Source organism: Lissotriton helveticus, chromosome 3_1 (genome assembly GCF_964261635.1).
Source record: "Lissotriton helveticus chromosome 3_1, aLisHel1.1, whole genome shotgun sequence".
Lineage (NCBI taxonomy): Eukaryota > Metazoa > Chordata > Amphibia > Caudata > Salamandridae > Lissotriton > Lissotriton helveticus.
The window spans coordinates 288,541,726-288,568,982 of NC_136061.1; the positions used below are offsets into that span (position 1 = coordinate 288,541,726).

The 27,257-nt window shown below is 45.5% G+C and overlaps 1 protein-coding gene and 1 long non-coding RNA gene across 4 annotated transcripts in view; one reads left to right on the top strand and one right to left on the bottom strand.

Moving 5' to 3' along the window:
• Nucleotides 1-14,577, bottom strand: part of INTS2 (integrator complex subunit 2) — a 280,966-nt gene extending 266,389 nt beyond the window's left edge. Inside the window, exon 1 of one of the 3 annotated variants that reach the window (XM_078679818.1) lies at nucleotides 14,320-14,577. The gene's annotated coding sequence lies outside the window, so the exon portion shown is untranslated. The remainder of the gene's footprint in view (nucleotides 1-14,319) is intronic. The other 2 variants (XM_078679819.1, XM_078679820.1) reach the window with 2 other exon arrangements.
• Nucleotides 14,578-14,724: 147 nt separating this feature from the next.
• The window catches only part of LOC144822376 (uncharacterized), a 46,317-nt gene continuing 33,784 nt past the window's right edge, over nucleotides 14,725-27,257 (top strand). Inside the window, exon 1 of the long non-coding RNA XR_013608608.1 lies at nucleotides 14,725-14,855. This is a non-coding gene — a long non-coding RNA (uncharacterized LOC144822376). The remainder of the gene's footprint in view (nucleotides 14,856-27,257) is intronic.

Consider the following 27,257-nt stretch of genomic DNA (forward strand, 5'->3'; position numbering starts at 1 on the left):
GACCAGGGGGGGGGGGGGTTAGGTGCTCCTTGACCCCATGGTTCCTCTCAGACCCAGAAATCCCTCCTTTTTTTGAGGTAAAGCCTAGATACACAAAATGGTGGCCAGTAACTGCCATAACGGACACTGGAGGAGAGGGGCCCATAGGATAGCCTAGGGATGCTCTAGAACCTTCTAGCTGGTTCTGGTAGCCTGAGGTCAGCCTATATAAGGTTAGAACCAGGGCGGCCATTTTAGGGTTTTGGGCAGAGCAAGAGTGAGGTGGGACTGGTCAGGAGTAAGGCGACTTAGCGAGGAGGAGCACGCACTGAGAGGGGAGAGATCGACCTGTGGGCAGGCTGCCCTTCTAGGCTGACGTGACCCCTTGTCTGTCGACCGAACCCTGTCTCCGTGGTAACCTCACTTGCCATCAGTTTATATATCCGTGCTTGCTCCTGAATGCCCAGCAAGGAGTGAGGAGTAGGGTGAAGCGGAGGTTGGCGTGGATACAGCCCCAGCGTGTAACTGATCCTTCCCTGCCGCTATCGGAGGAAAACCATCTGGCCGAGTTGCGAGAGCGGCCCCCTGCAAGTGCGCTGTGTGGGGTCTCAGTTGCGGACGCTGATAAGAGAAGCCTACCATGCGGGTGTCCCGACCTGCTGTCATCCGTTCCTTCGGAGGAGGCGTGAGAGGGCACATGACAGCTGATAGCGCGGCCGAAGTGCTCCAGAGGCAGGCTCCGGTGACGTGAGAGGCAAGGCTCCGGTGACGTTAGAGGAGGCTACAGGCGGAGTTCGCTGTGGGAGGAGTCGGCGAGGAGGAGCGTGCGGAAGTCCGCCGAGCGCTGCTGCGGGTCGCGCTCTGAAGAACGCCTGCCCTCCTGTCAAGGAAGTCTGCCGAGCGCTGTGGTGTGACGCGCATGGGAGGTAGTCTGCTCTCCTGTCAGGAGAGAGAACCGGATACCCCCATCCACGACGGAAAAGGCCCTTGAAGGGAGAGAACAGACGGTAACTGGATCTCGAGAGCTACACTGCAAAGTAAGCCGGGAAGGTGGGGGGAGCGACAGGAACAACAGGACTAGCTCAAAAACACTGACAGACCAGGAGAACTGAGCAGAATTGCACCTAGACGTAACCAGCAGTGACCCCTCAGAACGACCCCGGCTGGCTCCAGGGTTACTCAGGCGAGAGTGACTATTGAGAGAAGTAGAGGCATACTAGACCAGCTGATTCTCCATAGTTATTGGAGGGAGGTAAGTCGAGCTGAGAGAGGGGAATCTACAGGGTAGGGCTGCGCATGTGTGAGACCCAGAGTCTTCTCTTTTTTTGAGTGGGGTTTGGGTATGACCAGTGTCAATGTGATATAACCTGCCTGTTTTCTCCCAACCTAACAGCTGATTGAATCCTTCTTCATATGTAACAGGAGGAAGGGTACTTCTACCTATGGTGTCGTCCAACAAAACTGTTAACCCTGAGCCATCTTGAGTACAGTTCATGTCAGCCTGCACTCTTGAAATTAAATATGTGGAGGTGTAGCTTAATTGAATTAAGAAAGTCTTATCACTAGGAAGGGGTATAAGAGCGTTTATTGAAAAATCTTATCAATGCACAAAACCTATAGAAGGATGTAAATGATAACCTTGCCAATGTAAAACAGTAGTTTGAGTGAACTTAATTACATTAAGTTTTGGATCTGCTAAAAGAAGAAGAAACTAAGAAAACTTTTATAAAGCAATCCGTATTTTCCTAAAGCTGGTGTAGTGTCCTTATTTTTGAGTGGATGGACGTTTTGTTACTAAAGGGTGTGACGCAAACTTAACATATGTACCTTGGAGTTAGGCCTTCCTACTTAGTGCCAAGCTACCCTATGTGACTTGGAGACCCCAGGTCCAACAGTGTCTTATATTTATTAATGTTTAAACGCCAGGATTTGCGCCCCGGACTGGAAAGACCCAGATCAAGAGACAAGAAAACAGGGGAGTGGTCAGAAACGCCTGCTTCTAGGATGGTCGATTCTGTAACTAGCCGGACTGTATGTTGCGAAAGAAGAAAGTAGTCGAGACGGGAGAATGTACCGTGAGTAGAAGAAAAGAATGTGTATTCTTTATCCTGAGGGTGGCTGAGTCTCTAGTGATCAACCAGACCAGTATCGGTAAGAATGTCACGCAAAATGGCCCTATCAGATGCATTTACGGTATCAAGGCAACCTGTTCTGTCAAGGGCAGGATCTGGAGGCAAGTTCCAATCACCTCCAATGAGAAATTGGGTAGCATTTATTTCTGTGAGGCGGCGATTAAGTTGAAGAAAAAATAGCTTTTTGGAACCTAATGGAGCGTAGACAGAACCAAGACAAATGAAAGAATTTCCAAGTTTCAACTTAACAAATACATACCGACCATCCGGGTCAGTCCATGTCTTGATAATCGTAAAAGGAAGTGACTTTCGAAAAAGGATGGCAACACCACATTTACGAACAGGGTTGGGATTAGTGGGGTCCGGTTTAGAAACACTGCTATGAATGACTTTACCTACCCAATCCCTGCTAAGTTTACTAGATTCAATATCGTCCAATGGGTTTCCTGCAGTAAGGCAACGTCTACATGTTTAGAATGCAAATAAGAAAGAACCTTCTTTCGTTTGATATAATGGGTGAGGCCATGAACATTCCATGAAATCACCGATAATGGATGGGTAGAGGACATGACAGTTAAACTGAACAAGAAGATGAGAGAGGAAAGAGAAAATAAATAAAGAGAAGAGGTTTGTTACTCTGGGCACGGAGGAATAAGAAAAAAGAAAAAGGAGAGTAGTTTATAAAGGCAGAGTCAAGAGTGAAACAGAGAAAGCAAATATGAATAGAAAGAGAGAAATTATTAAAGATGCAAAGAAGCAAATGAAAAAGAAAGAAAAGAAAGAAGAAAAAAGAAACCTAGACTGTTAACTACGGGTCTGGGTGCACCTACAGCAGCACCAAGGGAGGCCGGACCCCCTCCGAGCAAAGAAGAATGGGGCTCCAGGGAACAAGTAATAAAACTGAACACGTAAAAGGCAGTTAAAATATGATTACAACAAGAAAAATATGGAAAACTATATACCATTATCATGAAATATAGGCAGTAAAATGGAAAAATTCATGATATAAGAACCATACAATAAGAGAATAACAGGAGGAGAAAAAAGAAAAAAAAATTAAAGCAAGGGAAATGGAAGAAAATGAGATATATTATATAATAAAGGAGGTACGAAAGATAGAATGAAAGAAATATGAAGGTTAAATGAGAGAAAGAAAGAAATCCAACACCATCATAAAGAGAGGGAGAAAAGGGAATAGAAAGTATAGATAATAAAGCATGGGAATAAAAGCATAGGAAAATACAAGAACCTATTTTAAGAAATATATGAAAGTATCCAAAGCGGAATGAGCACTGAGGGAAATGAATAATGTTACGTCAAGTAACGAGTATAATATAGGGAAGGAATACATTGGGAAAAGGACCATCATAATAAAGGTAACAATTTTGAGGCAAGCCTACAAACAGAAATATACCCTGAGGAGGTCAAACGCATAGTATAAAACCATAAAAGAACATGGAGGGAAAAACAATATGAAACAGAGATCAGAAGTTATCATGCGCAAAAAGAAAGACAGCGTCAGACAAGGAGGGAACACCATGAAATCATGCAATGGAAGGGAAACAGAAAGAAAATGATCAGAAACAATCTAAAGATAGAGAACAGTGAAACAAATAGACAACATTCAGAAGCGAAATAATCAATAAATAGAATATTGAGTGATTACCCGAACAACAATAACATCACTATAACAGGGAGAATGGATATGAAGAAAGAAAACTACCTGTGGAAAGGTAACAGCCTTATAGTATATAAGAAGCAAAACCTGGAAAATGATAAAATGACTATAAAACTGAAAATCACAAATGTTTGATGTTTGGGGGTTTTTGTATAGCGCTCTGTCACTCCAGGGAGCATCCTGGCGCTTTTGACTTCATAGCTGATAGATTATCAGATATTTTTTCTCTGAGTTCAAGTTGTTATGTGTCGTTAGACCAGAGTTTTGCACTTTGATTCTGACAGACCATAGATCCAGGTTTTTAGAAATTTTTTGAAGATCTGTTCTGATGTGGTTAGGCGGAGGTGCGTAGGGAGTGTGTTCCAGGCTTTGGCTCCAAGAACTGCCAGTGATTTTCCGCCCTTAGTGGCAAGTCTAAACTTGGGGACAGTCATCAGATTGGCCGTGGCTGACCTGAGTACTCTAGTAGGATAATATCTGTGAAATATGTTGGACAGATATTTTGGGCCACGCTTGTGCAAACACCTAAATGTGATCACAAGGATTTTGAATAATATACGCTTCTGGATGGGAAGCCAATGCAACTTGTCCAGGGCAGCTGACGCTGACGATTTTCTTGGCCACCTTAAGACCAGCCGCGCCGCCGCGTTTTGAACCATCTGTAATTTATGCAGGGTGGATTTTGCCACCCCTGCATACAGACTATTACAGTAGTCAATTCTTGATGTAATTAAGGCAATTGCTACTGTTCGGCGGGCAGACAGCGGCAGGTAATCAAAGAATTTGCGTAGGCCTTTTATGATGTTAAAACAGACAGCCGCTACTTCTTTGGATTGTTGTTTGAAGGAAAGCATGTTGTCAAATGTTATGCCCAGGTTACGAGTTGCATTGATGGTATTTGGGGGAGCTTCCTCATCAGATGGCCAGCAGGTGTGTGGAGAAAAGAGATTGTTTTTCCCAAATGGTAGGATCTCTGTTTTAGCAGAGTTGCATTTAAGGTGGTTATCATGCATCCAGTTGAAAGTCGCAGTCAGACAACTCTGTTAGGACCCGTTCGGCCTTATCTATATCATCATCTAGGATAAGGACCAATTGAGTGTCGTCGGCGTATGCAACCGTATTAACATTATAGGAGGCAATTAAATTGATCAGGGGTGCCATATACAGATTGAATAGAGTAGGGCTCAAACTAGAGCCCTGAGGCACCCCTGAACCAATCTCCTTCTCCTCTGAATAATATTGTCCTAACCTGATTATTTGTTTTCTATGTGACAGAAAATTTGTGAACCAATTCAATACGGTGCCCCCTATGCCAGCCTCAGCTAGGCGATGTAATAGAATGGCATGGGACACCGTGTCGAAGGCTGCCGATAGATCAAGGAGGATCAAGACAGCTTTACTCCCCTGATCTAGTGCAGCTCTTATGGTTTCTGTTGTGGATAGTAGTGCTGATTCTGTGGAATGGTTTGCTCTGAAACCTGCCTGGTTGGGGTGTAAGATGTTATTTACCTCCAAAAATGTTGATAGCTGTTTGTTAACCAGGATTTCAGCACATTTACAGAGTGCAGGGAGTTGAGAAATAGGTCGCAAGTTCGTTAGGACAGTGGGATCATGTAAAATCTTTTTTTGCAATGGTTTTACAATCGCAGTTTTCCATGTACTGGGGACTTCTCCAGATTGGAGTGAGGCATTGATAATATTATTAATCATGGGGTTTACCTCTTCTTTGATCGCATGAACCAATGAAGGGGGACATGGGTCAAGTGGCGATCCTGATTTAATTTTTGACATAGTTTGTAGAGTGTCTGCCTGATCAATCATGGCAAAGGTATTCCAACTGGTTGTCCCAGGATTATTTCCTTGTATGCTGTTTTCATTGTTTAGAGGGATGACTGGAAAGTTTTTCGTAATGTTAACGATCTTTTGTTCAAAATAATTTGCAATCTCATTGCAAAAAATCTGTGATGGTGGTATATCCTGAGATAGGATTTTGGGATTTCGGAAACTAGTAACAATACGAAAGATTTCCTTTTGATCATTCTGCGAAGCTTCTATTCTATTTGTAAAATAATTTGTTTTAGTGCGTTTAATAAGTGCGTGATAGTTCCGTCTTGCTATTTTAAAGTTAACCTGGTCATCATCATCATAGTGCTTACGCCATTTACGTTCAAGTCTACGAACTGTTTGTAGTGTATCTTTTAGTTCCTTCGTAAACCAGGGAGCTGAGATTTTCCCTTGTTTAGATGTAGATTTTTTGGTTCCTCCAGAAGTCAATTTCTCACCTATAGCTCTCATCCATCTTTCATAGCTAAGATTATCAATAACAGCATTTCCTACTATCTCTGGTTTATTCTCTTTGACCCAGTCAAATAGATCTGGGTGCTCAATGATTTTAGTCCAGCATGGAGTTGGTTTCTCATTTCTGATTTTATCTGATTTTACAGTCTTAATTTCTTCCGTTTTAAGGTGAAATGCTATAAATTTGTGGTCGGTCCAGGTTTGGAGCAAGGGCGTGGAGACATTAATAGAATTAAGATTAGAGCAGATACAATCTAACACGTGGCCAGCTGTGTGTGTTGGGTCATTCATGAGAATTGTGAGCCCCAACACATGCATTGTGTCTTTAAAATGTAATACATTTGGGTCGCTAAGGCTGTCAAGATGAAGATTTAAATCACCCAATAAGGTGAAATTGGCGGCCTTAAGCGTCAAACTGTTAAGTACTTCTCCCAAACTATCAAGAAAACGGCTTGTTTGTCCTGGTGGGCGATAAATTAATGCCCCCGAGAACGTAAAGGAGTCATGGGCTTGTAAATTAAAAGCTAAGCATTCAGCGCCTTTAATATCAGGTAATTCCCGAATACTACATATGAGGGTCTCTCGATGTATGACAGCAATCCCTCCTCCTCTTTGTACAGGTCTATCCAGTCTCTGTATCATGTAGCCAGGTGGGAGTGCACATACAATGTCTGGATTGGACCAGTCTTTTAGCCACGTTTCAGTGACCATAAGACAGTCCAAATTGCTTTCTACGATCAAATCATATATGTGTAGTGCATTCTTACACATAGAGCGTGCATTGATTAGGCCTCCATTAATAGTTTTGTGTGTGAATTTCGGAGTGAACCTCACATAGGGTTGTGGTGTTTGTTTACACGGTATACAGGAAATGGGTCCTAGCCACCTATCTACTTCTATAGCATGTTGACATTGCGTATTACTGGGATTTAAAGACAGTAGATTTTCTCTGGTTATCTGACCTGAAAGCATTTTTGAAGAGAAGAGCAGATACACCAGCCCCCAGCCCGTCCTTAGCGCGGACGGGTGCAGACGGGCTGGACTTTGGCTCGACTTCGGCGCGCTTTCGGCGCGCCCGCTGATCGCGTCCGCTGCGCGGAGGTATCACCGTATGCTTTTATGCAGGAGCCTCGAATACTAGAGCGCTGGGGCTATATGTACGCCCAATATGGCCGCTAAAATGCCGCCTCTCACTCAGCACCTTAATCGGCTGGGTATGGGGCGATTCTGACCGTTTTTAGCACTGAAGTTGCAGCGCTTATCTGTGGGCAATGATCATATTAAAAGTAAAAGGCTTTGCGGCGCTAAATAATATTTTAAAACAAGTAATGCAATTTCTGGCAAAACGCTAGCAGTGGTCTAATCCATCCCCCGGCTTCCGCCTCAGGGGAGCAATGAGCAATGAGGTCTCGCGAGCAGAAGTGATTCTCTGCTTTTATGCAGGAGCCTCGAATACTAGAGCGCTGGGGCTGTATGTACGCCCAATATGGCCGCTAAAATGCCGCCTCTCACTCAGCACCTTAATCGGCTGGGTATGGGGCGATTCTGACCGTTTTTAGCACTGAAGTTGCAGCAAATTAATAGTGAATATAGAATATCAGTAAGGCATAAGGCATTATATAAAACACTAAGCATAAGGAGCCATGTTACACCATGCATGAAAGGCTCAGTAGACTAAACAAACAGCAAAAGCATTATGAACAACAAATACTGCTTATAAACTTATAGAATTAGAAAACCTAGAATATAAAAGAAAATTCAGTCAGCATCAGAAGGCGTCTTAAGAGGTGACCTAGATTTGTCTCTCTGCTGTGTGTTAGTGAGAGAGGAGACAGAATGTAGCGCTGAATCTCTGTCCTCCTGAGTACGAGACAGACGGGTGAGATCCCTGCCACGTTGTCTAGATTCAGGAGAGGTGTATAATTGAGATGCTGGTAGAGTCATAGAGGAGGACTTGGACTGAAGAGGTTGGGTAGAGGGAGGAGACTGAGTGTCCATATCATTGGATTTGATATCGTCCAGGAACTGTTGTAGCAGCGTAGGATCATAAAAGTCTTTGGATTCTCCATTCCTGGTAATACGAAAACGTGCAGGTTCAAATAAACCATATTTGATGTCCATTTGACGTAGCTGGGGCCGCTTAGAAAGAAACGCTTTCCGCCGCTCATTCGTTTCTTTAGAAAAATCTGCAGCCATATGGATGGTATGACCTTGAAATAGGAAGGAGCCATGAGTGCGAGCCAATGATAAAATCGGTCTGGTCTGCTCATGCCGAAGAAAACAAGCAATAATTGGCCTGGGCCTTGCCGAAGGACGAGAACGCGGTGGAACTAGTCTATGAGCACGTTGGAGCTCAAGAGGAGAGAAAAGAAATTCCAGTCAAAGTGGGAAGGGCATTACAAAGGAAGGACTTCATATCTTGTTTTTCAATACTTTCTGGAAAACCAAAAAAGCGGATATTGTCTCTACGACTACGATCTTCCAAATCAATGATCTTACTGTGTAGAAAAAGTAGATTTTGATCTGAACCCTGAACAGAATCCAGTCGGCTTTCTATATCCACTATTTTAGAGTCAATGACATCAATCCTTGTGTGGAAAGTAGTAAGTTCTGCCCTGATAGACTTAGTCTCTGCGGTTAATGAAGTCATGGCAATATCCAGACCTTCCAGTCGTCTGTAAACCCCAGAAAGTTCTTGCAAAATGTGTTGCATAGTATCAGATAAGGATTTGTCGCTCTGAGGTAATGTAGCTTGTGGTGTAGGAGGCGACGCAGATCCATTACCTTTAGCTGTCGAAGTAGAGGATTGTTTAACCACATCAGTAAAAAGTGTTTGTTTAGGCCCACGACCACCATTCCTATTATTAGACATTTCCGTGTACCGTTGTAGTGGTGGTCTGCAATAGCAAATAGAGGAAATATTGGAATATGAGGCAATGATGAAATATATCAAAGAACAGGAAAGTAGTAAAATTGGAGCAGCAAGTGAATGTCCAAAAGAAGCAGCATACAATCAATGTTTGAAAGTTGAAAAAATCATCACAGCATTGCCACAAAATAAAAATAGTATGCCACTAAACCAAGGTAACGCTGAGGTGACAAATCACGCTTACCAAAAGTACCTCAGAAACCAAGCATGGAAATACAGTTTAATAAACCTGTCTGTGAAATTTCAGTAGCATAGTCATAGCAATAGTCCATGTATCTGTGTCATCAACACATGAATGCATGCAAAATTGCAAAATACAGTTGAAATGGATCCAAAAGTATCAAGCGCAAAGAGGCAGGACAAAAAATCCAGTAGAAAGTACTTTAAATAGCCTCCAGTTGGTGAAATTTGTCGTGAGGAAACATTTCTGAAAGGATTCTCCTACTAAACTTCAGAGAAATCCATTGAAAAGCACTTTAAAAAATGAAGGCGCCGTGTATTAAGAAGCTACACAATGTTATGTAAGCTTCATTGTGTGCTCCGTAGGCTGAGAAGCACGACCTCGTCGTTTGAGGGGGCGCGGCCTAATACATGACAGAGCCCAGCCCTAAATTAGCAGAAGGCGCGGCTTGCCCTGAGGAGAGGCACGGTAGTACTCGCGCGCAACTCACAGTGCGCACCACAGAACAGACGGGCTCCCCGCGCTCATGCCGAAGGCAGAGGGACACAGCGCCGCCGAGCTCCAAAGAAGCACCGCTGAGTTCAGTAAAGTCCCCGCTTGCAATGGGGCACTGATTGCAGGAACCAGAACAGGAGGTGAGAGCAGAAAGCTCGTCAGGGGTCCCCATCGGCGGAGCCTCGCAGTCAGGCGGCCATCTTCCTGCGTGGCCAGACCACGCCCCTAGGTGTTGGTTTTGAAAATAGTGAAATTAATAGCTTTGTCATTTACAATGCCAATAGTTTTAACTTCTGCAAATGTGACACCTATAGCATTTTTAATGCAATATGTGTTGTATTTACGTGACTTAGATGTATTGATATTACAAATAATGTTTTAATTTTTTTTTTAATAATTAATGCTTAAATAAGTTATTGTAATTTATAATGGCAATAGCTTAAACTTTTGTAAATACATTTTGTGAAGATTATGTTCAGTGTATTTTATTGAGACGAAAATCCAAGAACAGAAGTGAAATATTAACATTTTTTGTGACATTTGTAATACAGCTTGAAACATTGAGAGAACATATTTGAACCAGTTGTTGTTGAATGGTTGCACAGATTGATGCTGTGGTGGCGCTGAGTGATGTTGTGGTGGCGCTGAGTGATGTTGTGGTGGCGCTGAGTGATGTTGTGGTGGCGCTGAGTGATGTTGTAGTGGCGCTGAGTGATGTTGTAGTGGCGCTGAGTGATGTTGTAGTGGCGCTGAGTGATGTTGTGGCGTTCAGGGATGCTGTGGCGTTCAGGGATGCTGTGGTAGCGCATAGTGATGTTGTGGTGCCCCTGAGTGATGCTGTGGTGGTGTGATAGATAGAGGGAGGGCGATAGATAGAGGGAGGGCGATAGATAGAGGGAGGGCGATAGATAGATAAATAGATGGATAGATAGACCGCAATCCATGAGACAGACCTATGTCATCGCACACACTCATGATCCGAGTTTATCTATCTCAACCAAACTTCTGCCATTAAGGATCCAGACAACAGTACATTTGGGCACTCAGGGCTGGGGTACACACCCTTTACCATGCAGAGGACTATACCGTCCCAACAACATGCACTGGTGAAAGAAAAATAAATAAGTCATTCCTTGAATGTGAGCAGTGGAAGGATACAAGTCATCCAATCAAAAAGACAGTAAAGAAGCTATGCTCCGGGGAAGGGACAAACACAAAAAGAAGAATACAACGCAAACAAAGGAAGTTCGCTAGAAAGCCAAAAAATTAAGGAGAGTTGGTAAGCCCAAAGCCCAAAGCCCATTCTTCATATGGATACTGTCCACAATAGGTCTTCGACAACAGATAGCTAAGAGATATATTTAGCTAAAACAAACAAGCATTGCCAAGCCACTCAGTATGACCTTGGGAAGTGTGCCTCAAATGTCAAGTGGAATCAATGCAACAACAGTCTACTGCTTCTATCACACTGTACTCAAGAGTTAATTGCTTGCACTCACGAGTACTACATTTATAAATCGGTCTGAAACGTGATCTGAGCTTGTGATACACAGTACACTGGCTCCATTTGACTTGCTACGCAGCTCTGTGGCATGATAATGAATACAAAGAAGAAAATAAAGCGTTTATCGTTTAGTTAAACAAAATGTAACAAAGCAATCTCATATTACCACAGTGCCTAAATGTGTTTGTTCTGAAATATATTTTTATATTTATGAAGGACTCTTGCCAATAACTATCTGAAGCACGTTTTCACCCATTTTCACTATTGGGCTTTACCACAAGAATGCCCCCAGGCTAGCTACCGACCACAAGCATGAACACGAAAGGTGCATTAACCTGTCGGGCTATCTCGGAGTTGTGCACAGCTGCCTGGAGGCTCGCTCGCGGCCTGGCATTGCTAACAACATTCATTGATCCGCCTTACCTGTGTACGTGGAGGCCAGGAGCAGCAGCAGGGCCGCCGGCCACGCCAGCCGTGCCATGTCGAGTGAGAGTGGAGGGGCCGCAGCGGCCCCCCCTCAAGGTGTGCTGCGTCCGGCCCGGTGGAGGTTTTCACCCCGCTCGGGTTTCCGTTGTTCACTGAAAGATACAGGAGGGAGATGGCGGCACTAAAGGCAAGGAGAGCATGGAGCGTGTGCATGGGTGTCTGCTGGTGAGGTGTCGCTAGGGCAGTCTGACTAGGCCACCGGAGCTCGGGGAGAACACACTGCACCAGAGGGGGGCATACTGCAGGGCACAGTACATAGGAGTATGTGCATAGCGCTGGAAGTAGGGGTGCGGGAGCAGTGGAGCTGGAACTAGAACTACGGGCACAGTAGTTGAAAGGCATTTAACACCTGCGTGTCCACATCTGCTTGTTGCTTCACAGGTAAGATGGTATCAGCAGATAGACCCCGTAGGAGGGTGTTGGGTAAACATTAGTTTAGCAGCGTGCATGAAAGTGCCAGGGCGCCGGGCACAGCTCTGAAGCCCGCGAGCCAATTATCCACTTCCTGAACGCCCCTTATTGATGCTGGCATTTACACGTGTGCTGGACACTCCAGCAAGCAAAGTATTTGAAAGGACGGCCTTTCCACACCCACTTTGGCATTATCGTGCTGCTTTGCTTGCCTGATTGAAAGCATGATATGATTCACATACTTTCCCGCACTGCTCACCTCATCAGAAGCTGGTTATTTATTACCCTTGCTCAGCCTGCGTCAAGTTGGTAATCTTGGAGTCGGTTCACATTCAGCTCTACGTGATATGAATGTGTGCTGTGAGCCGCCTATCTGGAAATGTAAAAATGCACGGCGTGGTCGTGCGCGTGGTGATTCATACATCTTGCTTCTAAACTCCTGCAATTACTCCTCCCTGGGGGCTAATTAGAAATGCACTACCATGCCACATACTCCAAACTGCGGTCAGCTGAGAAGCCCAAGAACGACTGGTGGTGCGTGAACAGTGCCGACCGCCAGCCTTGATGAAATATCCAAACACATCCCTGCTCTATACGAAGAGGGCACGCACACAGAGTTCAAATGCATTGCGGTGGGAGCTGAGCCGACGCTGAGCTGACGACTATAGTTCTCGCAGCGAGAACGCGCTTTGCGCGCTTTCGAGCGAGACCTAAAAAGGTTTGCATTTATATAGCGCTTGTTACCCCTAATGGGGTGTTGAAGCTCTTTCTTGGCGAGTAGCACGCTACCCCGGAACCCCTAAGGATTAGTGGTGAATTAGTATAGTGAAATATGAAAGTAATTTGAGTGGTGGATATTAATCAGTTATTTGGATTTAGACGGACTGCGGAGGGATAGAAGAGGGAAAAAGGTTTGCATTTATAATGTGCTTGTTACCCCCGGTGGGGTAGGTGTCTTACAGATAGGATTTAACCACTGCCAGAAATGTCAATACTGGTAATACAGTCCATCCCTGATATTAGCTTATATAGTCGCCTGATAATTTTTTGAGCCTATTAAAGACTAGACAAAACCCAGCAAGGGTCTAGAGTCTGGGGCTTGAGGCAAGACTACTGCTGGTTTCACCTGACACTCCTCAGCTCGTAGATATATAAGTCCAATTCACGGAATGTGGAAATCGCACACTAGAGTAGAAGTGAAATTTTAAAGTTTTACGATGTGGATGGTGCAACTGAAGTGTACCCCCTGGGCCCGGGGTGGAAAATGCGTTGAGCGTCACTGTCCTCGAGAGTGACATCCCTTCAGTGCACTCTTGAAAGTATCTTCATTAAATAATTTCAACTGAAAAGGTTCAATAGGTTTGATTTAAAGTTTATTTGATGCTGTCGTGATTTCTCTTTTTTTGATGAATTTTAGTTCTGTACATTATTGCGTCATAATGTTGTTAAAGCATCAACTTTTAGTTCAGCCCAATGCATTTCGGGCGTTAGCCCTTCATCAGGGGACTTGGTCCTTCAGTGGCGTGGTGATATAAATATCCACTGGATTGAAATGCACAACAGAGTTTCGGCGTGCAAGTTACTTAGCGAGTTATGCCGGTCTCTATGGCTGTCGAATCAAACCTATTGAACCTTTTCAGTTGAAATTATTTAACCGCATGTGCGCAAGCGGTTTTCCCACTGCGCGCTGCGATTTTGAAAATCACGCGTTACGTGACAAAGTCAGCTCGTCATGCGCATAGCGCAGGTAACGCCCATGACGAGCTGGCTTTGTCATGCGCGTCGAAGGGGTTAATGAAGATACTTTCAAGAGTGCACTGAAGGGACGTCACTCTCGAGGACAGTGACGCTCCACACTCCTCAGCTCGTCCCAGCATACACTTCACAAGCTCCAGGAACTGACAGCTGTCCTTATAACACTTGTATGCACGTCTGTTAGTCTCGAACAGAAAGAGTCAATAAAGACACTGTGACAGTATTAACAAAAAAGGCTATCAAAACTGACAATTGCGAGTGGGGCGTCCCGGGAGTGCTGCACCCGTGACTAACCGGGCCGCTTCCACAGCACTCATCGGCCCTCTCTTTGCGGCCGCCGACTAACGGCAGCCGCACTCACAAAGTGGATTAAACAGCATTTACAGGCTTTTAATGGTTTGTCAGAGGTATGGGGGTCACAGGGACTCCGCGGGAAAGAGTGAGGGCCGTAGACCAAACCCACTAACTCACCAGCTAGTGACTTGCACGCCTGTGCTCTCGCTCCACCTGCATACCGTTTACAAGCCGGAGCCACAGCCTAATCCCGAGCAGAGCAAACTGTGTGCTAGGTGGATTTTCGCGCACTGCTTAAGGCCAACCGTCCGTAAATTTCACGGACAGCCCGTAATTTCGGCCATCTGTCCGTTGTCCGTGAAGGTTTCTTTAACGGACGCCATTTATCCGCAATTTTACCTGCTGTTGGGTGACCAATTGTTGGGCCAATCATGTGCCTTTCTATAACCAACCGGTCCTCCAATCGCTGCTATTGAGAACAAACAAAACGCTCTAGGATTGGCTTGAAAGCCATCAGCCAATCCTAGAGCTTGTTAGTACACTGCAGGAGTGTTCTTATTGGCCTGATGCGTCAGGGCCAATGAGAACAGCTACGGTACTACTGGACATGCAGAGCACGTTTTGTGCCTTTAGCTTTTGCATATTTGAATCACCAGTCTGCCGTGGACTAGCCGTTTCATAGCAAACACCTACTCACTCCGATCTGGTGATCGGTAAGTTTAGTTGCTGCTTTTTTTTGCCTCATGAAGCGTGGTGTGCGTTTATTTTCAGTGTGTGCTCACTATCCCTCACTCTTTCCGGTTACCAGAGACTGAGGCACAGTCTTCTGAAGGGGAATCAATCACGGTGTTTGTGAAATCTACACAAGGAAACGTATGTGTTCGAGATGAATCTCCGTGCGGCATTCAAGGTTGTGTCCAGTGGTGAAAAACATTTGGGGCTGTCTGACTAGAGAATTGTTCGTGGAAAATAAAACCTGAAAACTTTGTTTTATCTTAAGTGAACGGCACCGATTACCACTCATTTTCACTACTCCACCGCCTAGCCGCATGTTGTAAATGAGAAGTCCCAGGTGCAGATCACTTCATAAATACACATCCCTTCTACAGAGATTAAACTGCCCCTAGTGGTATAAATATTTAAAAGATGTACATTTGGAACAAAATGAATAAAAGACACAGGTCCGTCCTGCAGCTGAAATGAACTCATGCCTTGCCATAATGTTAATATTAAATCGGACATGCTTCCTGGCTCACGTACACTTCGTCCACTATCTTTACAAGACCTTCGTTAATGGGTTGCTCTCAATTATGTAACCTGTAAAGCAGTAATATGTGTGATTACGACAACACCATTTTATAGGCTGTCCTTAAAAGATCTACTCCCTAAAGAACGAGAACCAGCCCCCCTCAACATTTTTAGTAAATTCCTCCTATTCATGTCTTATTATTTAAATGCTAAGAGGCTGATAGAGGTTTTATCCAATCTGTTTTAGCACGGAGTATGGAAACAAGCATTTGCAATGCAATCTGTCTCGCCTTTGGGACCTGATAAGTATTTAGTGATGCAGCATATTATCGCACAGTAGTGCAATGTAGATCTATGTGGCTGTAAAGGTATCACTGTGTAAGCGCTCTGACAAAGAATCAGATGCAGCCCCCTCTAAAATTTTATACCACAAGGTAGTTCAGTGGCTAATATAAAGTAAACTTGCACACCCATGGGGAGAGTAAATAAAGTGCAGAAGAGCTGTTGCCAATATTAAGAAGAGTCCGCTTTAAAGGGGCACTTTTTGAATGTCAAAAAGTAAAGAAAACTGGAGCTGACATCATCAAACAAGAAGCTTTATGCATGCCTGTTGTTGATGATCTTTAGAGAAGCAGGGCTGTACTAACTAAGAGGTTTAACATGACTTCAGTGTAGTTCGGCTTGTTGTGAAATCCAGCAGCCCAAATTAAATACTTGAACAGATTGTGTGTAGGCCACCGTGCTTGTGTGCCCCAGTACCGAGCTGCATGCTTTTACTGAAAGCTTGCAGAAAGCCTTGTAAGCTCTGATTACAATGGTTTCTGTAATTCTTCGTATGCGCATCTCCCCCCGCCCCTACCCTCCCAAATTAAAGTAAAGTTTGGATTTAGTGAAGCTGACAATCAACAAGCAACAATATCGTGATGGCAGCTGCACCCTGATGGCAATTTAATGAAGCGTTTCGGCTGGTTAATATGTAGGGAAAAGCTATAAATATATCACTGTGTAAGCGCTTCGTCAAGATCACAAATGTCAAGCTATGTCACATTTTCATAATTTATTCCTGGCAACAACTTGATGAGTTTGACATATAAATGACAGCATTCCAAGGAAAAATAGGAGACCATCAATATGGAGCAAGGAACGACTTCACTTAAGGCGTTTTTTTGAAAGAAAGCCCTCACTCACCACCTAGTGATGACATGCTTCATCATCGGGCCCCACAGAGGGAATCTAGCATCCCCTCTGTGTGCTGCAACGCCAGAACTACTGCGGAGCGGGTAGTGGGTAAGGACAGTGATGTGCAAAGAATATTAAGTGAGTGATGTGAGGTTTAAAATCAGTCTGTAGTGTATCAAAACAATTTTATTAGGATCACTAAGGACTTATCAATAAAATGATGTGTCGGAAATGCGTCCACAATTATTCAAGTGGTAGTTTCCTTAAGTCAGTCGACATGTTTCAGCCACGAAACGGTGTGAATTTACCTGGCATTCTTCAGGACTTTGTGTGAATAAACCCTGGCGGCATGGACTCGCTAAGGTCCACCCTAACCTAGGGACGTGAAAGTGAAAATAATTAATGAAAAAGTGCAAAAAATTAGAAAGAAAAACTGTCTTTCTAATAACTCCTGGTTTAGGAGGCTTCCGATTTTCCGGTTTCTGCACTTTGATAGTGTGATAAATGCACACCATGGGTCACAGGAGGGGGGTGGAGGCGTAATCGGCACACCGCCCTCAACGCTCGGCACCCTCAGTATACCTAAGACGACCCTCTGCTGGACCCCCCACTACCCGCTCCGCAGTAGTTCTGGCGTTGCAGCACACAGAGGGGATGCTAGATTCCCTCTGTGGGGCCCGATGATGAAGCATGTCATCACTAGGTGGTGAGTGAGGGCTTTCTTTCAAAAAAACGCCTTAAGTGAAGTCGTTCCTTGCTCCATATTGATGGTCTCCTATTTTTCCTTGGAATACTCTTGTTTTGTTTATGAGATTGACACTGGGGTGCGAGAGTATCCCACTACCCTGTCTCTCTTTTTGTTGTGATATATAAATGACAGCACCTTAAGAGTGCATAGCTTTTGAAAGCAATCACTCCATTCATTTCTTAGTTGTAATTTAAGGCATTGTAGATGGTACAGCAGCTCCCTATTCCAACAAGCATCTCTTCCCATTCCACAGCAGATTATGTAAGCAATTTTTGTGTAAACAGAGGCTCAAGAATTGCCTCAAACAGTCAACAATCAACTACATAACAGGAATAAGTGAATTCTAAATTAACAGAGCACCTGGTTGCCTTGAGGTTAGCTACAATCTCTCTAAATCTACATACATGGATACACACACTTATCAATGCACTGTATAATAGACAAAATGAAAAATATATTAAAAAAAAGGTAAATATATACCTACAATTGGATCATTTTCTAATGCGTCCCTCTTCGGTCCAATGCATTAAAAAGGAAGTCGATTCAGAGCGCGTGCCTCCGTGTCAGTACACCTTTTAAAATGGGTGTTCATGGCTGTTTGTCAGTGTAAATGTCAGCGCTCTCAAGGCTTCTGATCTTTTAGTCCTGTACTTCTATTTCTGGCCTGTTCTGATTTTTGCACACACACCCTTTAAGTGGGCCTGGTCTTGCCGGTGTTCAGCTCCAGCAGTTTGAAAAAGCAGGTGATGAGACTGGTCCCTTCACTGTCTTTCATGTGAGTTTCAGGGAGAGTTCTTCTTTTATAGTGTTATCATTTCAAAACAGGAGCATTTTCAATATGCTATACTACGAAGCTATTGCTTATTCATGTTGTGCAACTAAAGCCCATTGACAAAGCCAATAGTACTGGCTTGTTGTAAGGGTAGTGTTACTTGCTGAATTGTATACCTGGATGTAATGACTGAAGTTCCAAATTGCCAGTCGGATGGCAACCTTAGAAGCTAAGCATAGATTTTCAGCTTAGGTGCTTTTAAGCCGGACCTTTAATTACGTTGGTCACGCCACTTTGCGAGACCCCCAGTTTTTCCATCCCACTTAAAGCGCTGTGTGTGTGTGTGTGTGTAAATATATATTTTCCCATGTAAAGCTTTGGCGCTTTATCAATAGTCTGACCCCCAGAGGCGTGCACAAGGAAAACAGCGTTGCCGGGAAAGTGTGCGAACTATATGCCAAGGGGCTGTACACCTGTGAGCCAAACCAGCCCATCCCCGGAAGCCTGGCGTGGTTCAAGGTGGCGGCTGCAACAACTATTGAACCCGAAAGCTCCCCGACAGAAGGCCAAAGCTCGACCCGGCCCGGAAAGTTCAGAGGCGGAAGTCCTAAAGTGCATCAAGGCCGTTAGAACCGATGGCGCTCCAGGCCCAAATGGGATTCCGGCCCAGGTCTTCAAAACAGCCTCAGCCTTTTTTGTATCCAGCCTTACTCCTTTATTCAACCACTCTTTTGCCACCACAATTCTGCCAACCTCCTGGAAAGGCTCAATCCTATTCCCTATTCACAACAAGCATTTACAATGCAATGGTCTCGGCATCATTAAAGGTAGAGCTATTGGCATTGCTCATGACATTTCTTTTTTTTTTTCTTTAAATCATAAATAAATGGCACTGTCATTTACATTGCCAATACACAGCACTCTGCACCTGCACTCACTACTCTGCACATGCACTACTCTGCACATGCACTCACTACTCTGCACATGCACTCACTACCCTGCACATGCACTCACTAAACTGCACATGCACTCACTACTCTGCACCTGCACTCGCAGCTCTGCACCTGCACTCGCAGCTCTGCACCTGCACTCGCAGCTCTGCACTCAACAGCACACACCACTTTGCACGCACTCGCAGCTCTGCACTCAACAGCACACACCACTCTGCACCTGCACTCGCAGCTCTGCACCTGCACTCACTACTCTGCACACACTCACACTCTGCACTCAACAGCACGCACCACTCTTCACACACTCGCACTCTGCACTCAGCAGCACACAGCATTCTGCACACACTTGCACTCTGCATTCAACAGCACACACCACTCTGCACGCACTCGCAGCTCTGCACCTGCACTCACTATTCTGCACACACTCACACTCTGCACTCAACAGCACACACCACTCTGCACACACTCACACTCTGCACTCAACAGCACACACCACTCTGCACCTGCACTCGCAGCTCTGCACAACAGCACACAACACTCTGCACCTGCACTCACTACTCTGCACACACTCACACTCTGCACTCAACAGCACACACCACTCTTCACACACTCGCACTCTGCACTCAACAGCACACAGCACTCTGCACACACTTGCACTCAACAGCACACACCAGCACTCAACAGCACACACCACTCTGCACACACTCGCACTCTGCACTCAACAGCACACAGCACTCTGCACACACTTGCACTCAACAGCACACACCACTCTGCACACACTCGCACTCTGCACTCAACAGCACACACCACTCTGCACGCACTCGCAGCTCTGCACCTGCACTCACTATTCTGCACACACTCACACTCTGCACTCAACAGCACACACCACTCTGCACACACTCACACTCTGCACTCAACAGCACACACCACTCTGCACCTGCACTCGCAGCTCTGCACAACAGCACACAACACTCTGCACCTGCACTCACTACTCTGCACACACTCACACTCTGCACTCAACAGCACACACCACTCTGCACACACTCACACACTGCACTCAACAGCACACACCACTCTGCACACACTCAGACTCTGCACTCAACAGCACACACCACTCTGCACCTGCACTCGCAGCTCTGCACTCAACAGCACACAACACTCTGCACCTGCACTCGCAGCTCTGCACTCTGCACCTGCACTCACTACTCTGCACACACTCACACTCTGCACTCAACAGCACACACCACTCCTCACACACTGCACTCAACAGCACACACCACTCTGCACACACCCTGCACTCTGCACCTGCACTCACTACTCTGCACACACTCTGCACCTGCACTCACTACTCTGCACACACTAGCACTCTGCACTCAACAGCACACACCACTCTGCACACACTCGCACTCTGCACTCAACAGCACACACCACTCTGCACACACTCACTCTGCACTCGCAGCTCTGCACTCTCTACTCTGCACTCTCTACTCTGAATTAACGCCTCCCTGCAGGTAATGTACGTTTTCCCCATTTTGTTGCAAACAAAACCCTTCAAATGTCATAGGAGGCAGCGCACTACAAAAATAATAATGGCGTGATTACAAGTGCGCATGCTTCCAAGGCACCCTACCAGCAGTGTGTCGCCCTGTGCGGCCCGGGGAGAGTCCTGCTATCTTATCGAGCCACTCACTCTGTCAGGTCTGTAAGAATGGTCCAGTTTTTCATATTTCCACTGTAGAAGACATAGTCCCAGTGAGCTCTGTGATAACTATAATTATATTAAAATGATAAACAGCACAGCGGTTTACCCGGCACAAAAAACGCATTTACAGGTCATTAAAAGAAAGTCACTTCTGCTACAATTCATCCATATATTATCACAAAATTTAGATAGTCTGAAGGAATGTTCATCGTTTTGAGCAATGTCTAACATTTCACCTCTTGAAACTCATTTTAGTGTTGTGGGAATCAACTGTGCAGCATAATAGGTGATCTCAGGTGCAGCGTTAACTTTACACATACAGTCCTAGGATTAGTGTTAGAGTGCTGGGGTGGGAGACCTGCCAATCTAAGTAATTGTATTCACTTTTACCACGTCTTACCTTATTTTGTTATTATGTAAGCACATATTACCTCAACCTGGCACACATCTAGCCAGCTACAAAGCTCTGATAGTTAATGAATATTTATTGGCTGGATAACTGCCATGAGTCTGTTTAATCTGCAAAAAACACACATTATTTGCAATGCTATACAAAAGCTCAACGTTCAAACGTAAATAATAATGCAGGAACAAATTAGCATGGAATTTGTCTAAACAGAAGTGCAGAGGCTCAAAGTTTTCTTAGAGGCGTGTTATTGCCAAATGCCGGGGTTGCCGATGAAGTTGATTCCACTTCAAGCAAGCCTTTTTTTACACCACCCTACACTCCCTGTCTCTTTATCTTAATATTGCAGTATTTTCGCCAATGTTTCTCCCTTTGTCACCTTTTGCTTATCTTTCTCTTCATCCTGGTCTTCCACCTTTTCTGCCTTTCCAGCTTAGAGCAACCAAAGTCTGACGATAAAAAATGCCCTGGTCTACAAAAATGAGCGTCTCTAGCCACCGGCTAAAATTAAGCACTGTGCGTCATGGTGTACAGTTCACAGAATACAGCAGCCAGCAAAAGAGTTTAAAACGCTGCATGTAACTTTTGAGACCAAGGAGAGCTGCGGGCAGAAGGAAGGGGGGGAGAGGAGAGACTAAGGGGGCGGGGGGTGCGACGAGAGAAGGAGAGCTGCGGGCAGAGGGAAGGGGGGGAGAGAGACAGAAACTCGGGATCAAGCTGTATGCTAATGGTAAGAAACAGCGAGGAGCAGCAAGGAAACAGGGACATCTGGGTCAAAAGTCGGGAGCAGCAGTAAGGGAACAGGGACATCTGGGTCAAAAGTCCGGAACAGCAGCAAGGGAACAGGGACATCTGGGTCAAAAGTCCGGAACAGCAGCAAGGGAACAGGGACATCTGGGTCAAAAGTCCGGAACAGCAGCAAGGGAACAGGGACATCTGGGTCAAAAGTCCGGAACAGCAGCAAGGGAACAGGGACATCTGGGTCAAAAGTCCGGAACAGCAGCAAGGGAACAGGGACATCTGGGTCAAAAGTCCGGAACAGCAGCAAGGGAACAGGGACATCTGGGTCAAAAGTCGGCAAAATGGCAATATGCCCGGGGCGGATGCAGGGTTTCTGATTAGAAAGCCTGGGGGCAAAGAATCCCCCACACAAATACGAGCAATGCATACAGTTCACAGAATACAGCAGCCAGCAAAAGAGTTTAAAACGCTGCATGTAACTTTTAGTCCACCTTTCACTGCGCCAAGCTCGAGGTTGCACGCGCCAGCAAAGTGTCAACAAAACTCGGAGTGACGCCCCAAGATGCAATCACAACAGCACACTCTGAACTTACCCAGGGGATGGGACTTCAAACTCGCGTTCACCGTTGCGCCTCAGGGCTCGGACCCTGATCCGGGGCAGGCCAGGTCAGACCCTACCCTGGCTCGGGCATAGCTGCCAAGGTTCCAGATTGCTATGTGTGACATTTTCATAATTTGAGTGTAATTATGAGTGACATTTCAAAGACTATGAGTGAAACTTTCTCGTGAGCAAAATCAAGCAATAAAGACGAGGCAAACATATACATATCAGAAATTACACCCATTTGAGCAATGAGAAACTCTAGCTTAAAAGTGCTGCTACAAAACACCAGAAATGGAAGGGCACTAACCAGAGTCAGACTGTGCGAAACTTTAACAGGAGTAAAACCAAGCAACGACTTTCATGTAGAGAGAAAAACATCTCAAACGTGCCTCTTTGCTGAAAACCGTCTGAAATGAAATGGTCACTAACCAGCTAATTTATTATTAACGAAATGTCTGATTCTTCAACACCACTTGACCTGATCTACTGACAATTGGCACCAGCTCCTATATCAAAGCTTATTCCAAGATGGCTTGCATCATTAAAGCTGTACTATTTAAAACCGTTTGCACAGTCTATGGCACTTAGAGCAACCAGCATGGAGCAGCTCAGTATCATAGCTCATTGGGTGGGAAATCTGTGCACTTCTGTCAATGTCAAATACTGGCTTAACTTGATTAGGCTTTTCTGTGTGTAAATGTATTCTACTTGTATTAATTTGATTTCACCAATTGTGGTTGGCCTGTGCTTATTTACTTTCTCTTTAGTCTAGGTCTAGTATTTTATCCTAATCTTAAACCTATATAAATCTTGATGAAATGGGTGGTATCATGCGTAAGGTATCCTGTTGAGGAGTTGAAAACAAGCCGGCCTGCTAAATAAGGCCAGAAAATCCCTTAACTTGTGTCCTTCTACAGAACCAGGCAGGTTCAGACGGAAGCTCAGTCAGGACAACCTGACATGAGGATAGAAAACACTTAATGGTGAAGCAAGTGAGGTAAGGCAAGTGAAGGCTTGAAGTTCTGATACCTAACCCACGTTACAGTTCAATGCTTACTGTAAACAGCTACTTAAACTATGTTAATGCACCAGGGGCAACCCAAAATTTGTTTGAGGCTCCTTTTGTTCAGTTCTTTATATAGAGCGTCACTTGAACTTGATATTAATGTATTGGAGCGCTTTAAACGAGCACCAGTTACATTACACTAGGAAACATTCATGTTTGTGTTGTCTTCCTGTCCACTCCAGCAGCAAAGGTGTGGTCCATATTGTAATCCAATTTTCAATTAAAGGTAATATCTGATGCTTCTTGTAAGTGTAAAGTGACCTAGTAATGTTTTCATAAATGTGTAGTTTCAAATATCCCCTTTAAAAAAGCAAGTATGGAAACAGACACAAACTATGTTTGGATAGGCCATGATCTGGTGAAAGCATCTCACCGCTATCAACTCAAAAGCTCCAAAGTTTTCCAGAACATGCCAGGGGTGAGATTATCATCTAATCCTTTGCTTACGTTTTTTTTTCTAATAGAAACTGAACTATGAATCTTACATGCTAAGAAAAAACGGTTGGAACTGGGAAATGTGCCGAATTCCGCAGCTAATTATTATCTAGATGTTAAGTGAGGTGGCATGACACACATCCCCAGTACCTTTTAACATACCTATTAAACCTTTTGATTTGTTGTTTACAGCAGTCAGACTCCCTTGTCCTGCCACACTGCCTTGAATGTCACTGGCCCCATGATCTCCTGAATACCGGGCTGCACATGTGGGCCGGGTGCTGTGGACTAAAACGGCCACTTAGGCAGGCAGCGAGTGTATTGGGAAGGAAAATCAAAGCTGCCTGCTAGTTTTCCATCTGTCTGCCTCTGGCCAATAAGGGCACCGCACGCGTGGTCAGCAGGGCGAAGGCCTTTCCGGAAAAAACAGCACGCAGGGCGCAGATCCACAAGGGGGTGCTGGGCACGCACTGTCTGCTGGGTCGCATTAATTTGTTTGACAAAAACAGAACACTGAGACACATATCACGTGGAAGGCTCCTTATCTTTTGGGGATTTGAAATCCGCTATCGGGTACCGGAGCAGAGTGTGATAATTAGCAACAGCGCACTAAATGGCAAGCAGGCTGCCTCAGTACTTACTGTGTCTAAGTGTCAGAGTCCAGGCTAGCGAGGTAAAGTTGCGGCCCGCGATGACGACGCATGAGGTGCTGTCCTCTACTCTGCGCAAGTTCAAAATGGGGGCTCGAGGGGCTTCTCTGCGTCCTGGGGCTGAGGTGTGTGCTCCACGGCGTCGCGACTGCTGGAGTGTCCTTCAGAGCTAAGTAGACGAGAGAGATGGGAGCTCCGTGGGGAGAGAGTGGAGGGAGGTGAGCAGCGGAAACGGGGGGGGGCGAGGAGAGACGAAGGGGGGGGGGTGCGACGAGAGACGAAGGAGGGAAGGGGGGGTTGGGGGAGATAGACAGAAACTCGGGATCAGGCTGGATGCAAATGATAAGAAACAGCGAGGAGCAGCAAGAGAACAGTGTCATGCGGGCCTCGGAGCTCCCGTAGCTTCGCACGGCAGCAGACCTAAACGGCGGGGGGGGGGGGGGCACGAGGAGCACTTTGCGCGTCGCGGGCTCAAGCGCTGTTTGCAAAGGCCGGGGTAGGCAGGAAAACGGCTCACCTTCACTGCGGTGCTGCCTTCAGGCTCGCGGGCGACTCGAGGAGGAGGCTCTCTGCACTTCAAGCATCGCCGGTGGACAGGCAACAATGGCGGCCAAAAACTTCTGAAAAATTTCGGATTGGGGCGTGTTTTGCTGTTCTGAGTGACAGACGACGTCACTGTCTAAAGAACAGCAAAAATGACGCCCCCAAATCCGAAAAAGACGGGGCTTCTTTGGAGGGACGGCTCTCTCCTCCAATGGCTGGCCTCCGTTGAGGAAGCCAGCCAATGGAGAACGAGCAAAAAGAGGGAGGGATAAATGCAGCACTCTAAGAATCATTAAATCTCCGACTTCCGGTTTCTGCCTTACGGCAGAACCGATAGTCCTCGACCTAAAAAGGAGGATCACACGAACCCGGCCAATTACAGGCTTATAGCTCTCCTCGACATAGAAGCAAAGATATACGCTCGCCTTCTTCTAAGGGATCTGGAGGATTGGGTGGACAAGAACGTTTTAAACAACAAGGGAACCCATTCGGTTATCCAGGGACCGTGGGTAGCTATACTTTACAAACAACAGTGGTCCTCAAGAGTATGTGAATTCAGAATAACAGATAAAACATAGTCCACAATGGGAGCTATATTGGCCACTGTCCAGCCGGACAGGGTATTTTTTTTTTTTTTACAATGAAATATATAATGGAATAAGGAAAAGGCACAGTCCTGTACCGTTTTGTGAACAAACAGAATGGGCTGTGAAAACACTTCAAACAAGACTTGTTTGAAGTGTTTTCACAGCCCATTCATTATGTTTGACTTATGCTGTGTCTAACACTCGTTTGGCACTACTTACAAACCCTACTGAATTACAAGTGGCCAACTATGCTCTTTCTTGCCTGAAACCCTTTCTGTTTGTTCACAAAACGGTACAGGACTGTGCCTTTTCCTTATTCCATTATATATTTCATTGTAAAAAATAAAAAATACCCTGTCCGGCTGGACAGTGGCCAATATAGCTCCCATTGTGGACTATGTTTTATCTGTTATTCTGAATTCACATACTCTTGGGGACCACTGTTGTTTGTAAAGTATGGGTGGACAAGAACGGCATTCTCCCGCCCACACAGACCGGCTTTAGGGCCAATAGCTCCACCCTCGACAACATCATAGCCCTTTCCTACCTCGCGAAGAAGGCCAATACGAGGAATAAGCCGCCTCTGTTTTGCTGTTTCATAGACTACTCTACAGCCTTTGATCGAGTGAACAGAGGTCGGCTCTTGGGAAAACTTGATTCCTGGGGGCTACCCGAAGTCCTACTAAAAGCAATAAAAGCGCTCTATGAGGGGACCTGGGTCAAGGTGAAACTAAGTCCCACAATAACAACTGCAAGAATCGACACCAACGCTGGCCTTAAGCAGGGGTGCGTCTTGGCCCCCATGCTTTTCAACTTGTATACTCTGGACATGGGGACAGCCCTGAAAGATGCCAACTTAGCACCCCCAAGATTGGGGAAGCTCGTCTTGGGTACGCTCCAGTATGCAGATGACACGGTGGTCATGGATCACACCAGGGTGGGGCTCCAAAGAGCCTTAAGCAGCCTTGCCACATATAATAAGGCAAATGACCTACGGATCAACGTGGGCAAGACTAAGATCGTCATCTTTGGCAAATACCCCCATAAAAAAGAAGCTTCATGGTCCATGGGGGAGCACCGCATCGTCACCGCCTCATCCTACAACTACCTGGGCACCTGGGTTTCCGAGAATGCCACTGCAGTCAAACACCTGAAGGAGCTTAAATCAAAAACAGACAAAACCATACTGTCGTTAAGACGCTTAAGTCTTCGCTTGGCCAGTCCCTCAGTCGAACCAATGCTGACAGTGCTCAAGGCAAAATTGATCCCCGCCATCTCGTATGGGCATATAACCTACCCAGGTGCATTTGACAAAGTGGTCAATGCGGCCCAGGCGAAAGCCTACAAGATGGTGCTACAGGCCCCCAGATATGCTAGGAACAATAGGCTAAGACTAGAAATAGGCCTTAAGCGACCAGAGCTGGCACTACTGGGGGACCTGTTAAAATTCTATATTAGAGTATCGAAAGCGCCAGAACACACCT